Here is a 6,857-nt window from a genome sequence, read left to right as displayed (position 1 = left end):
ACCCCGCCCGGGAGGAGGAAGCCGCCATCTCGCGCTGCTCTGGTGCACCTGTAACAGTATAAGACCTCCCCTCCACCCCAGTACAATCGTCCAAGGACAGATGAGATAATCTTAATTTTCTCCACCTATTCGCATCCCTTAGCGACTTACTTGGTGATTTGTGTTTTGTTATGTTATAGCTAGTCGCCATAATCGGTTCTTTGTATCAGTCTTTGGATCAGTAATTTATACGTTAGGCACTCCTTCCCTGGAGTGTGACAGGTTCTCTTCCTGTATTTACAGGGGATGCAGACAGGTGTTTGTTTACAATTCCTTTTGTCATGACCGTCCTCTCCACAGTTGTGGCATACTGGTGCTTCAAATGTGCAGTATTTTGCCACATGGCCATAATCCTGGCACTTGGAACATTTGGCCAGTGCCGTATAATCCTTTGTGGGTATCGCATTGTACCCTATGTACAGTCTGTTCGTCTTAATTATTTCTTTTCTGAGATCGGGGGCTATCTCCACCGCGTGGTGTACAGTTGATCTGTCTCGCGGGCCTGCCTTAAATCTTGGCTTGAATTTTTCCAGGAACTCTTCTCGAGTCATTTTGTCTTCAAAATTCTGTTCGTATACACAGTCCGTGACATCGTCAACTGTCATATACGAGGGGACATCATATAACATCATAAGGGGTCTTCGCTTTCTCGGTTTTTCACATGTAAAGTTCTCCTTCACTTTTGGGTTATTTATTAATTTTTCACTATCCTCAGGAGAGGCTAGTTCCACTATCAGTATGTTTTTAGTTGTCCTAACTTGATTTATTTTTATTTTATCAATCCGGGGATTCACACTCTTTTCAAATCGTTCTTTTACCTTCCGTACGTCTTCACCTTTCTTTGGTTTCACAAATACTGTGGGAACGGTTTTTTCTAAATTAATTTTTATTGTTTCTTGTACAGTCCGTTTCGGCTGTACTGGCAAAGCTGCAGCTGCAGCATATGACTTCTTAGGTTGTTGTTGTTGTTGTTCTTTTCTCATCCTTTCATTTTCTTCTTTTACTTCGGCATACTGACCTTCGAGCCTAGCATGAGCCAGAGCCCAGGTGGCTATATTCTCCTTAATGGCTCTAATCTGCTCTGCATTAATCTTCCCATGCTTAACGCTTCTGTCGAAAAGACGCAGGAAATACGCGTGTCGCTCCGCGACACTCATCTCATCAAATTCTCCTATTGGAGCGTCTGGCTCCGCATGCGCATAATCACTCTCCATATTTTCAGCCATTATTCCAGAAGAGTGACAAAGTATGGAGGCCCGTCTCTTTCCCCGGACCGGCCTCTCTGGCATGGGGGGAGGCTATCTGCAGCTCGCTCACCAGTCCCGCCCCCTGACCAAGAGCCTTATGAGCTGCTGGGTTTAGCGCGCCGTTTCCAGCGTACTAGTCCCCTTCCACGATCACATCACTGGAGATTTCACCCGTCCCTCCCCGGCAAATGCCCATCGCATTCCGGAGAGGCGGATTCACCTCTCGGCCTTCGCCCCCTAATAGGCCGAGTTTCCACCATCAGGCCAAGGACCCAGCCCTACCCAGGTGCTGGGTCGGTCCCCCAGACGTTCGGGGGTCTGGCCCCATCTAACCTAGCCAGGGACATGTCACCATGCCCTGGCTTGGCGGAACGTGTCCGGGACATCCCGTTCACGGCGATGAGCCTTTGCCGGCTCAGGCCGCGATCCCTCCCCAGCAAATGTGACCGTAGGAAGACAGGGCACCGGTGTTGTTGTGCCCTGTGCAGGGACAGATGTTGTGTCCCTTCTAGCGCAGCTTCCCCTGCGCCACGCACCCTTTGCTTTCGCTTTGGGTTGGGGGACATTTAACGTCGTCCAAGACGTGAGGAACTGCAGCAGCCAGACTGCAGGGTTCCGGGATCGTCGTGAGACTTACCCTCATACCCTCGCCCAGCCACCGCGCTCAACTCAGGAGAGACCGGTGTCGTGTCTCTCGTAACGCAGCTCCCCCTGCGCCATGCACCCTTTGCTTTCGCTTGGGTTGGGGGCATTTAGCGTCCTGCCAGGACGGGAGTTTTACGTCCTGCCTTGACACAACGACAACCCACACCTATCAACGCAGCCCGGAAGGTGTTAAAGGAGTCAGTCCGGGTCTTATACGTGGAGTTTGACATCAACGAGACGGTGCGGCACTCAAACCCGAGTTACGTTCCCCGGAGGGTCTCCACACGTACCGGGGGATCATGACCGACCATGTCTCACCCACCGCTTTTGATAATTCACGGTGGGCCAGTGCGGACCAGTGTGGGTTGCACCCAGTTAAGGGCTAGCTTTTTAACGTCATGCATGGACGGCCCATCCCGTGTTAGCTTCACCCCATCAAGGGGGTTACTGAGCTATGGGGCCACGACAAGGCCACGGGATTGGACATTACGGTCCCCGCCCCACTCAGGTTCCTCCGAGCCCTGATGCGATCGTCGAATTCAGGGAATCAGAGGGTCTCCTGGCGGTTTTAACCCAGTTATGGAAGGCAACACACCTTCCCCGGGTGGCGCCACGCAGACCGATTTCCCATAGATAGGGACAGCGGGAATCTCGTTAATCCATTCATGCGCGTCACTAATTAGATGACGAGGCATTTGGCTATATATAGCCGTCTTTATTCACATGTGAATACACAGAGAAAGCAAAATACCCATACAATGGGTTTACAAAAGACACAGAGACATAACAAACACTAGACAGGACAGGAAAATTACACGTGAATAAAATGGCGTTTGTGCCTGAGATAGGCGCCAGGCAGCAGCGCGGAGAGACACAGATTGGGCCCTCATCCAACACCAGTCCGGTGCATCGTGCCTTTTGTGGCAGTCATAGAGTCGAAACGCCTTGCCGCCATCGCAGTCCCGACGAGTACCCGCGTTGACATAGCCGCAAAATGGTGGTTAACAAAGCCCAGCCTTCGCAGATCTCGTGCGGAATTCGGTGACCACACTCCCCTCCACGAGATGGTTGCCGAGGTGGTCGTGATGCGCTGAACTGCTGGGTGAAGTCTTTTTATTGCCTGATGAACGGCTTCCCTGTCATAGACCGCGACTTTCTCCTTGTGGCAAAGATCGACGTCCAGGTTGACACCAACGACTTGGGCATCGATAACGTGGGCTGCATCGCCCCGCACCGCCACGATGTCCGGCTTCTTTAGGCCCTCAGTTGTTCTTAAGTGAGGCTCCAGTTGGATATCGAAGCCTCGGCGACGAAGGCCTTGCGCAACATAGGCTGCCAAGGCATTATGCCGCTTAATGCGTGCGTCATGGCTTCTAAAGCAGTGCTGGACAACGTGGTTGGCGGTTTCTCGTGCGACGCAGCCTGCCCTACAGTTGGTGTCACCTGAACGACCGCGCTGCATCTTTGCCCGAGTTGGAAGGGCATTTATACGCGTTCGCAGGCAGGAGATAAAGTCGCGGCCACTGATAGGGTGCTGGGGGTTATCCACCCAGCTATGTTGCCCTGGTGTTCGGGCAGACTTCCTCAGGGCAGCGCCATCCACCGACGAGTGCAGCCTCTCCGCCCACATCCGGCCAAGCTGGTTGCTTGTCCGTATGTCCGCGTCGTGCCACCGTAGCTGCTGCTCCAACCTCCCAATTTCACGCCCGAGAACGTCATCTGTCGACCCGTCTGATAGGACTCCCAAAGCTCGGATGTTGGCGAGTCGATTCCGCCGCAGCAGAGGCCCAAGCCAGCGAGCTGATGGCACTCCCAAGCCCCCAGATGTGACAGGGGCGTGAAAGTACGCAACAGGGGTGTCCGCTGGCAGGCACAGCCAAGATCTTAAAGCTGTGCGAATGGCGATGTCCACTGCGGAGAGAGCTCCAAGACGGGTCCTCGACAGAGCCAGGCCATGGTGGATCCCTGGCAGGACCACCGTTCTCAGGGCGTGAAGACGTTGTTGGGGCTTCAGTGGTGCCTTGGACAGGACGCTTAGCTGTCGCTCGACCTCCCGCCTCGGATGGAAGAGGCTACGTCCGCTGGTAGAGAACTCCAGGCCAAGATACCGGAAAGTGCTCTCGACTGCCAAGGCTGGAAGGGTGGTATAACCAGCCTTGAAGGTCGTGGTGTTGTCGACCTTAACTTTCTTCTCGCGACCAGAGGCCGCGAGGGCGAGAGTAAAGCACTTCCCAGGATTGACCTGGAGACCCAGGTCTCCAAGGACTGATATAGATGTATCAATCAGGTCCTGGAGACCACCCTTAGTCTCAGCGAACAGCAGGAGGTCATCGGCGAAGGCGGCAGCATTCAGGCGTCGTCCCATTACATTGGCACCAACATGATCTGGGAGGCGAGCAAGCATAAGGTCCAGCGAAAGGTTAAACAGGATAGGGGAAAGAGGATCGCCCTGCCGAACGCCCCTTGAAGGCCGCACTGGACCCATTGACTTCCCCGAACCAGAGATCACCGTCGCTCCATCCTCATAGCATCCCAGGATGTATCCAATGAACTCGTCTGGCAGACCATGAGCCCTCAGGGCAGGCCTCAGGGCACCATGGTCCAGAGAGTCGAATGCCTTGGACACATCCAGGGACGCAACATAGAGGGAGTTACAGTTCGCCCTGGCCTGAGTCATCGCCAGGTCCAACAAGAATGAATTGTGCAGCATCCCATCCTGAGGAAGGAAGGCCTCCATACTTTGTCACTCTTCTGGAATAATGGCTAAGAGAGTCATAGTTACTCCCGCCGTTTACCCGCGCTTGCTTGAATTTCTTCACGTTGACATTCAGAGCACTGGGCAGAAATCACATTGCGTCAACACCCGCTAGGGCCATCGCAATGCTTTGTTTTAATTAGACAGTCGGATTCCCCCAGTCCGTGCCAGTTCTGAGTTGATCGTTGAATGGCGGCCGAAGAGAATCCGCGCACCCGCGCGCCCCCGGAGGAGCACGCTAAGGCGGACGCGGCCTCGCAGCAAGGAAGATCCGTGGGAGGCCAAGGCACGGGACCGAGCTCGGATCCTGCACGCAGGTTGAAGCACCGGGGCGCGAACGCCGCGCAGGCGCGCGCATCCTGCACCGCCGGCCAGCACGAGGCCAACCAACGGCGAGAGCAGACCACGCCCGCGCTAAACGCCCGCACTTACCGGCACCCCTACGGCACTCACCTCGCCCAGGCCCGGCACGTTAGCGCTGACCCACTTCCCGACCAAGCCCGACACGCCCCGATCCTCAGAGCCAATCCTTATCCCGAAGTTACGGATCCAATTTGCCGACTTCCCTTACCTACATTATTCTATCGACTAGAGGCTCTTCACCTTGGAGACCTGCTGCGGATATGGGTACGAACCGGCGCGACACCTCCACGTGGCCCTCTCCCGGATTTTCAAGGTCCGAGGGGAAGATCGGGACACCGCCGCAACTGCGGTGCTCTTCGCGTTCCAAACCCTATCTCCCTGCTAGAGGATTCCAGGGAACTCGAACGCTCATGCAGAAAAGAAAACTCTTCCCCGATCTCCCGACGGCGTCTCCGGGTCCTTTTGGGTTACCCCGACGAGCATCTCTAAAAGAGGGGCCCGACTTGTATCGGTTCCGCTGCCGGGTTCCGGAATAGGAACCGGATTCCCTTTCGCCCAACGGGGGCCAGCACAAAGTGCATCATGCTATGACGGCCCCCATCAACATCGGATTTCTCCTAGGGCTTAGGATCGACTGACTCGTGTGCAACGGCTGTTCACACGAAACCCTTCTCCGCGTCAGCCCTCCAGGGCCTCGCTGGAGTATTTGCTACTACCACCAAGATCTGCACCGACGGCGGCTCCAGGCAGGCTCACGCCCAGACCCTTCTGCGCCCACCGCCGCGACCCTCCTACTCGTCAGGGCTTCGCGGCCGGCCGCAAGGACCGGCCATGACTGCCAGACTGACGGCCGAGTATAGGCACGACGCTTCAGCGCCATCCATTTTCAGGGCTAGTTGCTTCGGCAGGTGAGTTGTTACACACTCCTTAGCGGATTCCGACTTCCATGGCCACCGTCCTGCTGTCTTAAGCAACCAACGCCTTTCATGGTTTCCCATGAGCGTCGATTCGGGCGCCTTAACTCGGCGTTTGGTTCATCCCACAGCGCCAGTTCTGCTTACCAAAAGTGGCCCACTTGGCACTCCGATCCGAGTCGTTTGCTCGCGGCTTCAGCATATCAAGCAAGCCGGAGATCTCACCCATTTAAAGTTTGAGAATAGGTTGAGGTCGTTTCGGCCCCAAGGCCTCTAATCATTCGCTTTACCGGATGAGACTCGTACGAGCACCAGCTATCCTGAGGGAAACTTCGGAGGGAACCAGCTACTAGATGGTTCGATTAGTCTTTCGCCCCTATACCCAGCTCCGACGATCGATTTGCACGTCAGAATCGCTACGGACCTCCATCAGGGTTTCCCCTGACTTCGTCCTGGCCAGGCATAGTTCACCATCTTTCGGGTCCCAACGTGTACGCTCTAGGTGCGCCTCACCTCGCAATGAGGACGAGACGCCCCGGGAGTGCGGAGGCCGCCGCCCCGTGAAGGGCGGGGAAGCCCCATCCTCCCTCGGCCCGCGCAAGGCGAGACCTTCACTTTCATTACGCCTTTAGGTTTCGTACAGCCCAATGACTCGCGCACATGTTAGACTCCTTGGTCCGTGTTTCAAGACGGGTCGTGAAATTGTCCAAAGCTGAAGCGCCGCTGACGGGAGCGATTATTCCGCCCGAGAGCATCCCGAGCCAACAGCGGCGCGGGTCCGGGGCCGGGCCAGGTAGGTCCGTCATCCGGGAAGAACCGCGCGCGCTTGCCGGGAGCCCGAGCGCCCAAAGGGGCGAATCGACTCCTCCAGATATACCGCCGGGCAGCCAGCCA

At 55.7% G+C, this 6,857-nt stretch overlaps 1 pseudogene; it reads right to left on the bottom strand.

Moving 5' to 3' along the window:
- Positions 1–2,543: 2,543 nt before the first annotated feature.
- The window catches only part of LOC126417829 (large subunit ribosomal RNA), a 5,034-nt pseudogene continuing 720 nt past the window's right edge, over positions 2,544–6,857 (bottom strand).

Source organism: Schistocerca serialis, chromosome 8 (genome assembly GCF_023864345.2).
Source record: "Schistocerca serialis cubense isolate TAMUIC-IGC-003099 chromosome 8, iqSchSeri2.2, whole genome shotgun sequence".
Taxonomy (NCBI): Eukaryota; Metazoa; Arthropoda; class Insecta; order Orthoptera; family Acrididae; genus Schistocerca; species Schistocerca serialis.
Note: the sequence above shows the minus strand (reverse complement) of the source record. Positions and strands in the feature narration are given on the sequence as shown.